This window comes from Protopterus annectens, chromosome 1.part1, assembly GCF_019279795.1.
Source record: "Protopterus annectens isolate FY-2018-M chromosome 1.part1, PAN1.0, whole genome shotgun sequence".
NCBI lineage: Eukaryota > Metazoa > Chordata > Ceratodontiformes > Protopteridae > Protopterus > Protopterus annectens.
The window spans coordinates 1,162,563,779-1,162,583,816 of NC_056726.1; positions in this window are offsets into that span (position 1 = coordinate 1,162,563,779).

Genomic DNA, 20,038 nt, shown 5'->3' on the forward strand with positions numbered 1-20,038 from the left:
CAGTAGATATATTCTAGGAGGGTCTGACACAGATGAATAACTGGTGTTAGAGCCATGGCCTAAAATTCAATGCAAAAAATGCATAAATATACCCTTTGGGAAAATGACCACAGTTGCAAATTACAACACTGATAACATACCACTAAGAGCGGATACAATGTTAAGGGACTTGGGAACTCAAGTTGTCAGTAACTTGAACTTTAATTATAATGTGTCTATGGTTGTAAGAATGTCCTTCTATGCGACATAACATATAAGTAAGACATGGCATCCAAATCTAAGAAGATCATAGTTTCACTATACTCAGCCTTCATTAGAGCAATAATCAAGTGCAATGTACCCTTCAGCCTGTACCCTACCAAGCATTTGCAAGAGCCGGAGTGGCCACAGAGGTTCCTCACTAACATGTCCTATGTGGACCGCCTCAAAGCCTTGTTCCTGAACTCGGTCTCCTACAGACTAATGTGGGGCAATCTATGCCTAACCTGAAAGGCATTCTCTGATCTAGCCCTGATGGATCTACTACACATTCACAAAACAAATGGCAATAGAATTATCTGATCTAAGGCTATAAATCTTGTCTGACATAAACAAATCATTTTGAAAGGACAGGTATGTGTCTCAAGAGATTACCCCTTCTCAGGAGTGGACTCCCCATTTATGTGAAGCAGAGCTCTTCCCTAAGCCCATTGAAATGCAGTTAGGACCAATGGATGGGAAATTGCAAATGTTTTACTGGCTTGTTTCATGTGTTCCTTCTGGAAGGAAGCAGCTTGTAGATGCTCTAGGGCACAGGCATATATCCAAGCTGTTTTAGTCCATGGGCATTGATTATTCAGAAAATTGTTGCATAAATGGCTACTCTTAAAAAGTCTCTATGGTTGTTCACCTGGTAACCTCCTATGATCCTATGATCAGTAATCTGCCTCAAAGTCTGACATGCAGTGGATATCAGTGAAGGTGTATCATTTATCTGAACTTCAAGTGATGCCTCATGAATGCCATGTGTCTCTCAATAAACAATAGCTCCCATGAAATCCCAAGTCTCCACTGGGGATTGTACAAGAAGAATGAGCACTCCAGGTATGGTCCTCACACCCACCCCAAAGAGAGGTCTGCTGATGTAGCTACATCACTCCTCCTTCCCCCCAGAACAGTTGCAAAAGATACCTAAGTCACTATTAAAACTCAGGCCACTGTGTTCATATTCAGGGCTTCATCTCTGTCTCTCTGTTTCTATTTCTGTATCTGTCTGTCTCTCTCTCTCTCTCTCTCTCTCTCTCTGTGTCCACAGAGCAAGCAATATAGTCTTTCATTTTTGCTTCAGTTCTTCTTACAGTTTTAGCCTAGAATCATCAAAAATCCCCACTTTAGCAGGATTTTCTTGCTATTACAAACGCAACTATTTTGCCTTTCTCAAGCATTACTTCTGCTTTTATCTTACAAGTTTCATTCCATATCAGTATTCTCAAAAAATGTTTCAAATTCTGTCATCAAGGTCTTAAATTCTATCAAGACTGTGTCTATTCCTCTACTGCATGCTTGAATCTTTGAGAGATTTTATCATCAGCTGGGTGCAAATCAAAGATATATGAGAGCAGCATATCTCTACTGACCTCTGTGTTTCAAATTCATTGCTTGCAAAAATAGTTTAGCTTCATACTAAAATCCATACTTAAATAACCCCTTGTACATGTTAACCATCCCTCTATTACAGTGAAGACATAACTAATGATAATTCGTTTTGCTAACATGGCATTGCTTCCTATTTCTCTGTTATCTTTACCATTACCTGACACACAGTTTGAGTCCCCCAAAAGTCCACCTAATATAAAATAACTATGTTTTCTTGCAGAAAAGACCTGCATATGCTAAATAACTTTTATGTAGAGGGGCATACATACTCAGTTTTCCTTGCCTTTTATTGTTAATGTCCTCATATTTGCAAACTACCCTCCTGGGTATCATCATTAAGGTATGTGACAATGTGAGGTATTGCGAGGTATGTCAGGAGAAGTAGGGCAGTGGAAGTGCAACATATGCCAGCATAACTTGCTGGAATTTTGTAAAGAATTATATGCCATTTGTATATCAAACTGATTGTACAGATGTTTGTGTTGAAAAATATATTTGTAAAGCTGCTTGTGTTAAAAATGTATCAATAGTGTGTCCTGCTGGACAGAAAATAAATATACATGTGTAGCAGACTGTACTGTTGTAACTGTAGAAATGTATAAATGTTAACAACGGATACTGGAGGAGAAGAAGTTAATTGCAGTCTAGCTAACTTTGAAAAATAGTGTGAAATTAAATTACTTAATTTAGGCCATAAAGATTGTATTTTACGGTTCGGATTGCAGCCAGACAAGTACTAGGAAGCCTTCTGTATTGCCTTTAGCAGTGAATTAATTGCTACTCTGGAAGGGTAGAATTTTGAAATTATTTTATGACTTAGAGAAGCTGCAACAGATTTTATGTTTTCATACTAGATGAGACAGAAGTCTCATGGCACTCTGTTTCTAAAACCTGACATAGAAAGATCCCTCCCCCCTACTTCATCATACCTTGCTCTAGTAAGCGACCAGGGAATATTAATTCTTTAGATCAGTCAGGAAAATATGGTGAGATTAGTTACTGTTTTTCCTGTATGTGTATGAATTTATTCATCTATGTTGATATTTCCTGTGATTGAAACTCTGGTGTTTATTGTAAATAGATAATTAGTATTTCCATGTTCTTTTATTATTAATTATTAAATATGTTTACACTTTTCATTGTGGCTGGTCCTTTATTGAACATTTTAATCTTTGAGAGTACTCATATCTATATGGTAACTCTGTGGCCATTCATGAAAGCCTTACTGCATTGGTAAAACATTATCCTTGGTATTAATATTAATTTCACTCAGTATAATTGGGTACCCTTGTAAAAGCCTTAGAGTATCTGGCTTTGGAGTGTCTGGTGGCAGTATAACTACCTTATAGTCTGGACAGAAGGGGACCTACCTAGTAAGCCTGTGCCAGGTGTGTGTGTGTGTGTGTGTGTGTGTGTGTGTGTGTGTGTGTGCGTGTGTGCGTGCGTGTGCATGTGTGTGCGTACAAATCAAATCTCCAAGAGTGTGTGTCAGCTGCTTGGAGCAGAGACATGACGTACTGGTTTCATAGAGAGGGTGCTGGAGGACTTGGCTTGGACAGTCAGCTGAGGACTCATCTCTACAACTATGCCAGTGAGGAATCTCACTTGGGCCCTGGTGAGAAAGAGAGAGATAGATAGAGAGAGAGAGATAAATCCAGACCCTGGACTGTGTGTGTGTGTGTGTGTGTGTGTGTGTGTGTGTGTGTGTGTGTGTGTGTGTGTGTGTGTGTGTGTGTGTGTGTGCGCGTGTGCGTACAAATCAAATCTCCAAGAGTGTGTGTCAGCTGCTTGGAGCAGAGACATGACGTACTGGTTTCACAGAGAGGGTGCTGGAGGACTTGGCTTGGACAGTCAGCTGAGGACTCATCTCTACAACTATGCCAGTGAGGAATCTCACTGGGGCCCTGGTGAGAAAGAAAGAGATAGATAGAGAGAGATAAATCCAGACCCTGGACTGTGTGTGTTCCCTGGGTGCTCTTAAGGGAAATTGTGCTTGATGCAGAGAGCTGCATCTGGAAATAGTGGGTGTTTAAATTTTGTTCCATGTGAATGTCCCTCTCCAGTGTCAGTGGTGAGGATTTGGGCTCCTTTATTACTGGCCCAGAGAGGGCATGTCACAAGGTATTCATTTTAAAACGTAAGCAGATTCCTCCTCTTTGGATTAAGAAGTCATCGCATCTCATATATTCTGTGCTCTTTTTCATTTCTAGATAAACATAATGTTGACATTCTGAGTAAAAAAATAATTGTTTTTTTTTAATATACTGTAAAATTTCTTCCATTTTATAACATTTTCTCAATCCATTAATATTAAGTGACAAAAATATTCCAGTTGTCCTACAATGGCTTTCTTGTAGTTTAGAATGTCCTCTCCATTCCCCAGTCCTATATTTGTATTTACTATTGCGTGTGCAATTGAACTGCAGCTCATTGTTTCTTCCTTAATGTTTTCTGCTTTCTGTTACTGTCTACATTTTCAATTGAATGATGATAATTCTTATTCATTTGAGTCTCAGTGTTGCATTTAATCCTTTGTAGCTTGCCTACCCTTTGGTCTTTCTTGAACCTCCCCTCCCAATTTAAGAATAGCTTTTCAGTGTTTGCCTCTTCTCCTCCTGCTACCCCTACTTCACAGATAACCTGATATCACCTTATTATCATATTCCCAAGTAGTATATCCACATTCTACCTCTCAATAGTCATCTTGGGATTAGTGCTTCTATCTTGCTTTTGGTGAAGCAGAGAGCATTGATTCCTGACTGTCTCTGACTGGGCGTTGAGTGTCTATGTGTTTCTATGGGACCATCCTGATTAGTCTGGTTGCTATTCAAGGTCTCTACCAGGAAAAGGCTACAACAAGTCCTGCATCATCTGGAAAAAGACAGCTGATCACCAAAATGCCTGTAGCCTACTTCTTATTTTGGGAATGGTGTTATTGTTTTGCTTCTGGTGAGAGAAGAAGCAAAAGAGCATTGCAATCCAGCAGCATGAAGCTGTGGTGAGACCAGCACTAATAGTAGCCAATTAGTAGCCAGTTACTTGTATCCCCTCTGTTGATCTTTCTTGACAAAGCTAATTATTTTCAGTAAATACTACTTGATTAGACACTGTCTAACCCATCTCAAAGTGTCTCCCTAAATACTTCATCAATAAATCATCAGGGTCTACTTTAGTAGTTAACCCTTGAGTGTTTGGCAGTGTCCTGTATAGACACAGGCAGTTTGACTTAGTTAACCCTTGAGTGTTTGCCAGTGTCCTGTATAGACACAGGCAGCTTGAGTTAGTTAACCCTTGAGTGTTTGGCAGTGTCCTGTATAGACACAGGCAGTTTGAGTTAGTTAACCCTTGAGTGTTTGGCAGTGTCCTGTATAGACACAGGCAGTTTGAGTTAGTTAACCCTTGAGTGTTTGGCAGTGTCCTGTATAGACACAGGCAGCTTGAGTTAGTTAACCCTTGAGTGTTTGGCAGTGTCCTGTATAGACACAGGCAGCTTGAGTTAGTTAACCCTTTAGTGTTTGCCAGTGTCCTGTATAGACACAGGCAGCTTGAGTTAGTTAACCCTTGAGTGTTTGGCAGTGTCCTGTATAGACACAGGCAGCTTGAGTTAGTTAACCCTTGAGTGTTTGGCAGTGTCCTGTATAGACACAGGCAGCTTGAGTTAGTTAACCCTTGAGTGTTTGCCAGTGTCCTGTATAGACACAGGCAGCTTGAGTTAGTTAACCCTTGAGTGTTTGCCAGTGTCCTGTATAGACACAGGCAGCTTGAGTTAGTTAACCCTTGAGTGTTTGGCAGTGTCCTGTATAGACACAGGCAGTTTGAGTTAGTTAACCCTTGAGTGTTTGCCAGTGTCCTGTATAGACACAGGCAGCTTGAGTTAGTTAACCCTTGAGTGTTTGCCAGTGTCCTGTATAGACACAGGCAGCTTGAGTTAGTTAACCCTTGAGTGTTTGGCAGTGTCCTGTATAGACACAGGCAGCTTGAGTTAGTTAACCCTTGAGTGTTTGCCAGTGTCCTGTATAGACACAGGCAGTTTAAGTTAGTTAACCCTTGAGTGTTTGCCAGTGTCCTGTATAGACACAGGCAGCTTGAGTTGATATTTTTTTTTGTAGAAGCACCCTTGAAATTTCACTAATACCTTGTTCCACATAGAGCAACTAGTTTGCAGTGACAAGCACTGCCCCCAGGGTTGCAAAACAAATACTCCTGACTTTATATCCTCATTTCAACTATCTAATCAATAAAAAGTGGCTTGTTGCCATGGATATGAAAATTCATGCTATCTCCATTACCAGCTTAGTGGATATGGGCATCCTGAGGCAATGCAGAAATTGCATTACATTTACTGACAACCAGCTGATTCTTAAACAAATCGAGAAAGTATGTGAGAGATGTATTTACAAAATATCGCTAGAGGAAAAGTTCTCACATAAAAAGACTCTGAATGTCAATCAGATTGTCAGTAGTACACATGCTGCACCTATCACACACAGTACGAAAGAGACACATAGACCCACGCATGCTGAGACACTTAAATGTAACCTTCCTAAACCACAAAGATGAAGTACACATAACAAAAGCCCGCAGCAGCCCTAAATGCACTTTTTCAAAACAATACCTACATTATCACATAACGCCACAAAAATTGGAACCTCTGTTTCTAAGCCCATAAGGCAATTCACCACACAATCCAATATTATGATCATTGGAGACTCCATTCTGTGACACACTGATGTCTCTCTCACCAGGCTGAGTAAGGAAAAAGTCACGGCCAGCTGCTTATCAGGAGCCAGGATCTGCTACATTACGCACACACTCAGGTCATTGGTCTACAATTACCAGTATGACTCAGTCATAGTCCATGTGGGTGTAAATGACCTGAAAGATCCCCCAGATTATATGAAGAGGGATATCATGGAGCTCTTGGAATATGTTTCCCAGGCTGTTATTAGCCTAGGACTGAGCAGCATTCTACCATCTCCAAGAATTGTACCACAATATAAACAGAGGATGACTGACTTTAATAATTGACCAGTGTTGAGTGTCATTCTAAGGGAAGCAAGATTTTTCAGCATGGAAGGAGATGGTCTGCAGATCATGCTGCTTTACCCACAATGCTCTGCACCTCTCTCCTCTAGGCCTTTGAATATTAGCTAAAACATCATCTTCCCCATATTGCCATTTTAGGCAATGCCAAACTGAAAATACTTCCGACCTGCCAAACCAAAACCATGAAAATCTAATGCTGTTACTGCTCAGTGCTAAGAGTCTAAACAAGAAACTCCACATCCTAAAAGGTCTCCTCATCCTAGAGAATGCTAGTCTGTGCAGTCACTTGAGACATGGTTTAAAGCCACAGGGAGCACAATGACAATGAAACTATAATGCTTTCCACACCTTTTGATCTATACTACACAGACAGGGACTAAAAGTGAAGGTGTCTTAAATTACTTCAAAAATGACTATACCTCAACATTGGTCAAACAGGACAATGCATTTGAGCTTCTCCATGTTCAAATCACCATAGGCAAATCCCATACCATTTCCTTGCAAGCTATAGATCTCCATCTATGACCCAGGAAACTCATATCATGTATTTAAGCTTATTGGAAACACTCAGCATCCAACCCAATACCATATTCATGGGACACTTTAATCACCCCACTAGTAACTGTGAATCATATATGACACCAAACATGCAGGCACAGAGATTGCTATATTTTGCAAGCAAACTCCCTGGACCAGATTGTCAATATGCTCTCCAGGGGCCCAAACTTACTGGATATGGTCCTCACTACTATTGGGAAAGCACTGCATACTGTCCAGGGTAATGTCCTGTCTGGTAAGGTCAGACCACAATACAGTCTCCTTTGAAGTAAAAATAAAACCTGGAACCCTTACCTAACCCTGGAATATTCAGGAACTAATCTAAGGATAACATCCTACTATTAAGTGATGTTGTGTCTTTCGGCTTTTCCCAGTTAGGGGTCGCCACAGTGGAACTCCGGTCCGCTAATGATTGGCAGTAGATTTTTACGTGCAGAGTTGCCAGCCCTGTCTCACAACCTTCAACGAAGGTACGCCCATTCATGCATGTCTCCACACAGAAGACACTCTAGCTGAGAATCGAACAGGACAACATCTTACTGTGAGGTGACAATGCTACCGCAGCATACTATTAAGTGATAACCTGGCAAAATTTCAATCCCCCCCCAGACCTGAGAACACTGCTGCCTATGGGGAACTATTTAGAGTAACCCTATACAAGCATGTTAACAGTTATATAGAGGCAGCTGTGCCCACCAGGAATAAGTACAGAACTAACTCAAAAAGCAAACCACCATGGTGGAATCACAACATCAATAGGCTGTATAACAGAAGGAAGAAAATCATGGCAAAAAATTAGTAGGTGTAGCACTCCCGCACTAAAATAACTTTCATCAAGCTAAATAAACAACTCAGACAACAAATTTTACATAAATCTGGCCTTCTGTGAAAAGGACAACTGCAAGGCATTCTTTAGCTATGTCTGTAACCTCAAAGGCAATACACAAGTGTGTTCAGAGCTCATTGTTAATGAAGCCACCTATCTTTACCCCTCTCTCCCCCCAACAGCCACCCCTCATGAAATGCAATCAAATATAACTCCCCCTACTAACACTAGAAAACAGGTCCTTAATGTTCTCTCTGAGGCCAAGAACACTACACTGATGGGCCCAGACAATATCCCAAGCTGCCTTTAAATAGCATGAAATATGACCTATTAGGTCATCTTGAAACATTGTTTAACTGTATCCTCCAAATAGGCTTCACGCCTCACAAATGGTAAACAGCAACCATCATCCCTCTGAAAAAATGATAACCATCTACACACCCTGGGAACTACAGACCCATAAGTCTCACTCATATCATTTGCAAAGCTATGGAAAAATTATCATGGAAATGATTAATAATGACATAGGAAACCTCCAGACATTGGACCTAACCCAGTTTTGTTTCATCAAGGGCAGGCTATGCCTATTCAATCTGGTGGTCAAGGCTAACTTTCAAGACTTCTGGCTCACCGAGTTTGCAGATCACTGTAAACTGGAAGCTATTATAAATTACCCTAAGACATCTACATCTTGCAACTAGGTTTAACACTGACAAATGACTGGTGCTAAGGCCATGGCCTAAAACTCTACGACAAAAATGCATTATAATGCCCTTTGGGAAATTGTGAACCCAAGTTAATTACGCCATCAACAAAACACCCCTAAGAGTCAAAGAAGTAGCAAGGGCTTTGGGAACATGCGTAAACAGCAATCTGGCCATTGACCAACACGTAGCTCAGCTAAGAAAATCATTCGATATTGCCCAGCTTCTGGGACCCGAATTTTCTCTGTGATTTAAACAGAACACTCTACAGAGACAGATATGTGTCCCAGAGACTGACCCTCCTATGGAACAGGTATTCCATCCATGTGAAGCTGAATTCATCTACTATTACCCAGTTTAAGCACAACCTAGACAACTAGAAGGGGGAAATAAGAAATTTACACCAGGCCTGGCACCCTTGTCCCTTATGGACAGAGGTGGTTTATAAATGCTTAGCCTCAATGTTCTGTTTGGAAACAGGACATCGTTATTCTTTTGGAAAAACTTGGCTAGGCTTAGAAGAACCCCCCCCTAAGTCATTAGCCTAGTAACAGCCTATGAATCTATTAATCTTTTTTATAGGTAAGGGTATGGCATCCAGGTCAAGGAATCTATAGTACCACTCTGTTCAGCCCTTACCAGGCCTGTTATTGAATACAGTGCATCCTTTTGCATCTAACCAGACAGTTGCAACAGTTGAAGCATCCACAAATGTTTCTTACCAAGCAAATTCAGGGCATGACTACCCTGTTCTACACCGATTGCCTAAAGGCTCTTTCTCTATCTTCAGTGTCCTATAGGCTGTTGAGAGGGGAGCTTTACTTGGTTCATAGGGCTTCCTCAGACACAGCCATGGTGGATCTGTTGTACATGCATAAGACAAATAGCACTAAGAATACCAGCTATAGGGATCTGAGCTCAAGACATAAACAGAACATGCTGGAGAGACATATATGAACCCCCAAGAATCCCCATACTATGGAATAGGCCCATCATACCTTCACAACTGGATGGGAAATTGTAAATTTACTCCTAATCCAGCCATCATGTCCCTTAGGGAGATATACTATCAATAAGAAAAGTGTTATCCTAACAAACGCTCTCCTACAAATCCTTAGTTACCTCCTTACTAACATACCCCCCCCTCGTTATAGAGGTCCATGATACTTGGAACCCAAACAGTTTGGGGAGCAAAACTAGGGTTTGTAAGCACCCTAGTGGTCATTTGCCTGATAACAACTTATGAACCTATAAGAAGGTCACCAAAAAATGAATGAGGGCAAGTTGGTTCACACTGCCTACCTTGATGTGGTCAAGACATTGATATAACACCCCACTCTGGCATTGTTTCCAAACTCAAGAAGTTAGGTATAAATCCTTATATCACCCTGTGGATAGCCAGCTGGCTCACAGACAGGACCCATAAAGTCAGAATTGGGGAATCCACCTCTACAAAGAGGCCAGTCACAAGCAGAGACCCAAAGGGATTGGTCCAGGCACTGCTCCTTTTTTGGCATCTGTTTCTCTGAAATCAAGGCCAACATCAAGGGCCTCTAGCTGACCAAATTTGCAGATGATTGCAAATTAAGAACAGTCATAGAACACCCCACCAAAAGTTCTCCAGAAAGGGTTGACACAGACAGATAACTTGTGTCAGTCATGGACTACCACTAAATACCAAGAAATGCTTAACAGTATCATTTGGGAAGTCATCCACCCATGGTGAACTTTTATTTTGGCAATCTTTCTCACTCTTTCCCCCTGACTCTGTAGCAGACCTGTGGTGTGCAATGCCTGAATTGGGTTAACAGTAGCTATATCTTCAAGCCCACAGACCTACCCTGTCTGGAACTACCTGAAATACAGTCCCTTCAGCAGAGTCCCACACCTATAATATACACTTAAAGTATGTCCTACTAATTTCACTAGCTTGGTGTAAATCTCATATCATTACTGCTCTCCCACAACTGGCTGCTGCTTGCACATCACCATACCGCTCCCTATCTTTACCCACCCTGCTTCCCCCCCTGCCTTCTCCAGCAAGATACACTCTAAAAGCTCCTTTTGTGCTGTGCTCCCCCCACACATCTCTGTTCTTCTCTTGTAGTGTAACCTTCCTTTCCTACTCTATCGTATAGCCCTACACCAGTTTCCTTACTCTGCTTTGCTATTTCCTTCACTGAGGAATACACAAGAAATCTCTCTAGCCTTTCTCTTTTCTTCTCTTGCCTCTCTTAGTTCTCATTTGCCATAATCACCTGCTTCTTTGATTGTTTTTCTTAGTGATTCTACGGCTTCTCTGAATGTCTGTATTATAGGTTTACTATTCTATATGTAGCGCCTCCCCTAGCTCATACCTGTTGTTTCTCCTGGTAGTTACTTCAGCCTGCTTTTACTGTTATTTTCTTACTGTGAACTGCAGTCCACCTTTCTCCTCTCTTATACTCCCTAGAGTCTGACACCCATATTTGTGTTACGAAGTCTATTTTTCCTCTCTGATCTCATCTTCCTTAATTTACTGTCATAGCCTACCCATAATGACTTGCGGCATTTAAAACTTCTCCCGTGGCTCTTCCACGCCATCTTTCTCACTTTTTACCCCTGACTCTGTAGCATACCCATGGTATGCAATGGCCGAATTGGGTGAGCATTTTCTGTTTTTTTGGATTTTTTTTTTTTAACTAAGCTACCTCTTTTGCTGCTGCCTATTACAGTTTAATGTAATCTAAGCATTGTTGGTCTTAGGTTATCTAAGGAAATATATCACAGTTATGTAAGTCGCCAAACTCTTCAACTGGGTTGGTGTGAATGCCCAGGTGACCTTCCTGAAGCAAACTTTATCTCTGCCTTTATCACTGTTATTTAGACTTTCGGTCTTAGGCTAGCCTTGTACAGAGAGTCTGCCACAGGTGGCATTGTTAGCGATTTTTATTTTCTCCACTGGTTGTATTCCTATCTACCTGTGTGCTTGATCATTTTTGCCTTGCCACTGTATTGTTTGATATAGTGTGCTGATGTGGACATATAAACTTTGACATCGCCAGCATTTCTAAGGAGCATTACATTAATGCCAAATATAGTCTGCCAATTTGAACATACAGATTTTTACATCGCTTGTATTTATAAGGATCATTACAGCATTTGTGCTGCATGCCTGTAACTGCGAAGCTCAGACGCCATCTCCTTATAGTGTTACCTATACTGTGCTACCTGTCTGCTAGGTTTTTACAGTTATGTGATGTCTGCTTTTTGATGCTGTAACTGTGTTGGTGGTAGGGTTACCACCTGTCCCACTTTGCGAGGGACAGTCCTTCTTTGGGCAGTTGTGTCCTGCGAAAAAATTGTAATAATCTGAAATGTCCTGAGTTTTTAGGACAAAATTATTTGCTATATTTTATGTAATAGTTGCATAAAACAGTTATTCTGTATCTGAAACACCTAAATGTTATAAGAAACAGAATAAACAACTAAAATGCTGCAAGAATAATCTTTTATTTAGGCAACAAAGTTAAGTTCTGTCCTTTGTACTGGCCGTGGGTATGTTTTTGGCCTGCAAAATCTGACACTTGTACCAAAAATGTCCTACTTTGGGCATTTGAAAAGGTGGCAACCCTAGTTGGTGGTGGTGCTGCGGTAGCATTATCGCCTCACAGTAAGACGCTGTCCGGTTCGATTCTCAGCTAGAGCGTCTTCTGCATGGAGACATGCGTGAATGGGCGTACCTTCGTTGAAGGTTGTGCGTCAGGCCTGGCAAGTCGGTACGTAAAAATCAACTGCTAATCATTAGCGGACCGGAGTTCCGCTGTGGCGACCCCTAACCGGGAAAAGCCAAAAGACACAAACAAACTGTGTTTTTCACTGCATTACATTTTTAATATAGCTGCTCATAGACGCTGCTTATTCTGCAAATGTTTGCCTATAACCTATTAAATGTTTATATAAACCTGAATTGATATTGCTGTTTACATTATTTGCTGCTTTATTTATTTCACTGTTGCTGCAACTTTTTTCTTTAATCACTGTTGTTTTCAAGACTCTCTGCACACTTTCTCCATATCTCTTCCCTCACAAACTAACCTTCTTCCACTCTCTTCCTCAGACGCCCTCCCATACACCCTTATATCCGACATCTTTCACACAGAGCTCTTACTAGGGACACATTTCATTATTTCATTCACCCTCACGTTCTTTCTACCCACCACCATACACACAACCGCTCTTTCCAGCTTTATACTACTACTTGTTGACTCCCTGTATTCTAACCACTCTTCTCTCTCTCACTTTATTTCAGGTTAACAGTCGCTATACCTTCAAGCCCACAGACCTACCCTGCCTGGAACTACCTGAAATACAGTCCCTTCTGCAGAACCTCTCACCTATAATATATACTTAAAGTATGTCCTACTAATTTCACTAGCTTGGTGTAAATCTCATATCATTACTGCTCTCCCACAACTGGCTGCTGCTTGCACACCACCATGCCGCTCCCTATCTTTACCCACCCTGCTCCCCCCCTTGCCTTCTCCAGCAAGATAGTCTAAAGCTGCTTTTCTGCTGTGCTCCCCACACATATCCCACATATCTCTGTTCTTCTCTTCTAGTGTAACCTTCCTTTCCTACTCTATCGTATTGCCCTACACCAGTTTCCTTACTTTGCTTTGCTACCTCTTTCCCTGATGAAAACACATAAAATCTCTCTAGCCTTTCTCTTTTCTCCTCTTGCCTCTCTTAGTTCTCATTTGCCATTATTACCTGCGTCTCTGATTGATTTTCTTGGTGATGCTACTGTTTTTCTTCCTGCTCCCCCCTCCTTTCCCATCACATCTGGTGTACCCAAGGTTCCATCCTGGGTTCCCTCTTTTTAACATTTTCACAAATGATCTTCACATCTTACAAACAGTCCTCCCTAATTCAATATGCTGACGATTCCACTCTCATCTCCATTTCCAATAACATCTCAGAACTCCATGATCATACCCAAGACACCTTTCTATCCATTGAAAACTCCATGATCATACCCAAGACACCTTTCTACCCATTGAAAACTCCATGATCATACCCAAGACACCTTTCTACCCATTGAAAACTCCATGATCATACCCAAGACACCTTTCTATCCATTGAAAACTCCATGATCATACCCAAGACACCTTTCTATCCATTGACAAGTGGCTGTCTGATAATCAACTCATCTTAAACCCCCAAAAAAACTAAACTGCTGCTTTTTCTCCCTCATTCTCTCTCAGCATAAATCAACCTTTGTCATCACATCCTCCAATAAGACCATCACACAATCTAAACCCCACACTAAGCTCCTAGGTACCATCATGAACAATGAACTAAAATTTAACTAACCTATCTTGCAAAGTATAAAAACCCACCAAAAACTTAGTCTGCTTTACCAAAATAGAACATGTCTAACTTTTAATGCTACACTTTCCCTGGCTCAATGCCACCCCGATCCTAACTAACATACAGTCTACAACCTTGTCCAAACTCCAACAAACATACCACAAACTAGATTTGCTACCAACTCTCCTCAAAACTCCAACCACTGCCTTGCACTCAACTCTCTCCAATGGCTGGAAGTCCCCCAACATCTCCTACGATCACAATTACATATCACACACTCTGTATTATACAAACCATCTACCTGCCCATCCCTCTCCTCCCTAGTGTCCTCTTACACCCCTACTCATACTCTCTTCACCTCCAACCAGCTTACCAACCAAACAAAAAATGTTGGTAAACTACTATACAAATACACTGTATCCCAAGCTTGGAATAAACTCCCTGCTCGTATTAGATCCATTCCCCACCCTAAACAGTTCAAAAAGGAACTTAAACTTCACCTACTTAGCACCAAGTCCTGCCCCTGTCAGGACCCTACCTAACCCACTGCACTACTGTATTTTTTCACTCCTAGTACACAGATATCTTACTATAACACCTCTTAATTTTCTCCCTTTACTCTTAGTCTTACTAAAAGAATGCACCCTTAAGCTTTACGTCTACACCACATGTACATATGTATATATTGTTTGCTCATCTCTATATACCTCTCTTAATTTAGTATTACATCTGTGGAATCTTATTCTTTCTCTTTGAAAATTCAATTGCTGTATATATTTTCACTGTTTAAAAAAAATATATATATATATATATATATATATATATATATATATATATATATATATATATATATATATATATATATTATCATGTGTATGTACTATACTTCTTTGTATTTGGAGCTTATGTGCTGTAATTCTCTACATTTTAGCATGGAGCTTATGTACTGCAATTGTCTGTGTTGGAACTTTTATCCTCGGGTCTCCACAGAAAATGGGCTTCTAGTCCAGTTGGACTAACTCGGTCAACAAATGTCAAATAAATACAATAAATAAATAAATAACAGAGCCAGTGGTGAGGGACCTGGGGAAACGCACATGCTGGGTGTTGGTATAATGGTTAAGGTGTTTGCCTCACAGTCAAGGTACACAGTTTGATTCTCCTTTCAAATGGAAATTGTCTAGGCTTAAAATGGAGCACAAGGGTAGCTAACCTAGTAACTACCTATGAACCTAAGACAGTAATCTAACCTTTGACCATCATGTGTCTACAGGAGTGTGGAAATTATTCTACACTGTGCAACTTATACACAAAGGTATGGCATATAGGTAGAAGAAAATCATTGTTCCACTGTATTCTGCATTTATCAGACCTATCACCTAGTACAATGCCCCCTTTGGTATGTACCTAACCAGGCACATACAACAAATGAAACATCTACAAAGGTTCCTCCTAAAAGAATACAGGGTGTGAGTAACATGTCCTGTACAGAAAACCTCAATGCCATATCATTGTGTCTGTCTGCTACAGACAGGTGAGGGGGAGATATGTGCCTGAAATATAAGACACTGTTAGACCCCACTCTGATGGACCTCCTCCATATCCACAAAACAAACAGCAGCAGAAATATCCAATCTAAAGCACAGGTGACAAATCAGTGATGGATTTCTTGTTCCCCATCCAATTATTCAAGTTACAGTTTAACTGGGTTAGGGAGGAACTCTACTTGACATGGATTTCTCTATGAGAAAGTAGTACTGCATCTTGATACTCAGACGTATGAACTTACAACCCTATTACCTTCACTACTCAAACATTTTGTTTTTACATTTTCATTATAGGATTCTCTTCTGAATCTTGTTTCAGTGTTAAGTCTCTATCTTAACTTTCTTTAGATAATTTGGCTTGAAACCCAACATACCAGTGTTAGTACCACTGCTCATAGAATAATAATAAACAAAAATGAAATAGTAATATACCACAGTAATCTGGCCTTGGAACCAGACAATACAGTTATTTTAACACATTACTTTGCTAAAAAAGACCCTTTTCTCAGAAAATAAGTAATTGATCAGGCCACCTCATCAGAGGCCGGTCACCAGTGGAGGTCTTCAGGGCTCTGTGCTATGTCCACTCCTGTTTGGCATCTGCTTCTCAGATGTCAAAGCCAATGTCAAAGGCCTCTGGCTAACTATGTTCACAGATTATTGTAAACTGAGAGCAGTCACTGAACCCCCCCCCCCCCCAAACTGAAAACACCCTTTTGGAAGGTCAAACACAGACAAACACTTGGTGCCAAAGTCTTGGCTTAAAACTCAATGTCAAGAAATGCATTATAGTATATTTTGGCAAGTCTGCCACCTTGGGTAGCTATGTCATCAATAAAATATCCTTAAAAGTTGATTCACTAGTCAGGGATCTGAGAACTCGTGTAGATAGTAACATAGCCTTTGACCAACATGTTTCCAAGGTAGTAAGAAAAGTATTCTATTTTGTTCAACTTATAAGCAAGAACATGGCGACTAGGTTCAGAGTGGTCATCATAACACTGTACTTGTCCCTCATCAGATCCATCATAGAATATAATGCTCCCTTCGGTATTTACCTGACCAGACAAAGGCAGCAACTGGAATGTCCACATTTCCTAACAAAATAATACAGGGATTAAGCACAATGTTCAATGGTGATTGCTTCAAAGTCCTGTATCTTTAATTGGTATCATACAGACTTCTGAGAGGCTATTTTTGTCTGGCAAACAATGCATCCTTGGACGGACCCTGTTCAGATGAACCTTTTGCACATCCACAAAGCAAATCACATCAGAACTACTAGATTAAAAGACCTAAATTTTGCTTGAAACATAAATAGGACTTGGAGATAAAGATATTTTTCTCAGAGAATTCCCATTCCCTGGGACAGGCTCCCCACCCATGTGAAGCAGAGTTCCTCCCTATCCCTTTTTAAGTGCAACTTGGACTAGCAGATAGGTAATTTGTAATTCACACACTGAAGAACGGTTATTCCCGTAAGCTTTGTGATTGAATAAATTAAATTGTTTCTGGAGTTTGCAAATTAATTCTATCCTCAGCGTGTCCTTAATTTAGAGTTTTGTTTGTTTTTGGTTTTAATTTGAAATTAAACCCAGGTCTGGAGCCTGTGTCTCTGACAGACAGAGGCAGGCAGTAAGTCACCCCCCCCCCCCATATAAATCAAATTTGTGGGTTATATTTGGGTTTCATGGCTAGGCTTTTAACAGCTTTAATGGCAGTTAGCCTAGTATATCTCTATGAACCTATGAACCTATAATACATAATTAAATAACTTGCAGCGACAAGATCTTAAAAGTGGATAAAAAAAGCTTTTGTTTAACAATACACGGGACAATGCTGATGCAGATTAAATATGCAGAGCTAAGCAATTGCACAAGAAGTAGAAAGCAATATTCAGTTACATGATAGAACATTTAAAGAAATGTCTGATCTACAGCTACATAGTTACCCTAGACTTCCCTAACTGGTGGGAGACTGAACACCTAGATATTCCAGGTATTAAAATATTACACCAAGCAGGTTCAAACAATAACTTACATAGATGTTAGTAGCAAGGTCTCCAAGCAATATTGTCCTTTATAACTGATTTCATCTTATATATATATATATATATATATATATATATATATATATATATATATATATATATATGTGTGTGTGTGTGTGTGTGTGTGTGTGTGTGTGTGTGTGTGTGTGTGTGTGTATATGGGTCACTGTTGTATTATCGAAAACACAATCCATCGAATTGTGTTTCCGATAATACACTTTAACGAAAGTGCATATTGTCGAAAGTGGATATTGTCGACTATGCATTTTCGCTAAAGAAATGAACATAAAAAAATGTAAAAAAAAATAAAAATAACATTAAACAGTGTTATGCGGAGGGGCAAGCCCCCCTGCACTCCCCCACACCCTTCTTTATTATTCTCACTCAGATTGCACTACAGTGGGGAAAAGGGAATAGTCCCTTATCCCCACTGTACCATGATGTCAGCGATAGCTTCGTTAGTTGTAAATCAACACTATACATTGATTTACAGCTAACGGTGCATGCAAACTGCATGCTTTCTTTAATTTCCCACTCCCCATTTAGCGAAAGTGCATTTTTGATAAAATGCACTTTCGCTAAATTGTGTCTGCCGAAACACGGTTTAAATAAACCATGTTTCGACATTGTGACAGTGACCCATAGATATATAATATATATATATATGTGTGTGTATGTATATATATATATATATATATGTTTGTTTGTGTCTTTTGGCTTTTCCCGGTTAGGGGTCGCCACAGCGGAACTCCAGTCCGCTAATGATTGGCAGTTGATTTTTACGTACCGGCTTGCTAGGCCAGACACACAACCTTCAATGAAGGTACACCCATTCACACATGTCTCCACGCAGAAGACACTCTAGCTGAGAATCGAACCGGACAGCATCTTACTGTGAGGCGACAATGCTACCGCAGCACCACCACCGCGGATAAATATAGAGATATATCTATATATATATATTATTTATATATATATATATATATATATATATATATATATATACATATATATATATATACTCATTTCTTTCTCATAAAAGCAGGGGAAACAGGGTAACAATGGTTTTCCGCATTCTAAGATTTTATACGGATAGATAGAGATAGACAGATGTTCATAGATTAGTACTAGGCTAACTGCCCTTGCAAGCCTAGCCAATTATCCTCTGTGAGATTTAAACCTTGTATCTGTAAGGCAAACACCTTAACCATTAGGCCACCCTCCCAACAGTAAATGATGTTACTGTTTGCATTGCATAAAAATGACTACTTCATTTGATATCTCTTAACTTGGAGATTCATTGAAGGGTCTTGCAATTACATTTTTATACTCCAAAGATACTTGATGCAGGGAAAGGCAAGAAGCTGCAGTTTACATTTCAGTTACAAATTCTGTTTTACATTCACAGAGAGAGATCACAAGGTCACATATGTTTTCATGTCACAAAGCTCTTATACTGCACACTGTGTTATATAAAATAAGAAATGAAAACACAATCTTTCTGCCCCTGTTAACACATCTCATAAATATGTTTTCATGGTGCAGTTACTGTATATATTATACAAAGTTTCAAAGTACAGATATCACATTTTAAATAAGCATGTCTACCCCGGCATCGAGAGTATTGTGGAAACATTTGCAAGTAAATTTATGTCACCAACAGAGGATTTTGGTAACATTGTTTTGTATGTTTGCTTATTTAAATGAAAATTCAGATTTTAATACAAAAGCAGTCATTTTTTTGTTTTTTAAGAAGGGATTTTAGGTTCTTTCAGTTCTGTGAATATTAGCTCACCTAGGAAAGTCTATATCACATGTTCAAGGTCAGTAAAGCCTTTGTTATTTTAAGCAACACATAATATTTTATTTCACTGCACATTTTTTTTATTCTTATATTTTCTCAAGTCTATGAATTGAATTTTTTAAATAATATGAAGGCAGGCACTGTAACTGTTATATTTTAAAAATAAATGGAAGATATTGTTTTGCATATTTATCTTTACTTCTGCAAAAATATATTTCCCCATCAGAAATTATAAGGTTTTCAGTCTTTTAAAAAAGTTTGAGTACTTCTTTTGAGGGGATTCTAGAAACTAAGAATTATTGCTCTATGATATTATTGTTCTATAATATAACTGTGATTTCCTTTTCTAGGGTATTGTCACAAAGGATATTTTGTTATTTATTTGAATTCTTTGGCCCTTTTCTACTGCTGCTTGCCAATCATTCATCCATCTGTCCAACAGCTGGATCATTGATTTCTTATCATTAGGGCGAGTGTTGGCCAAGACAGGTAATTATTCATGCAATCTTTGGGAGT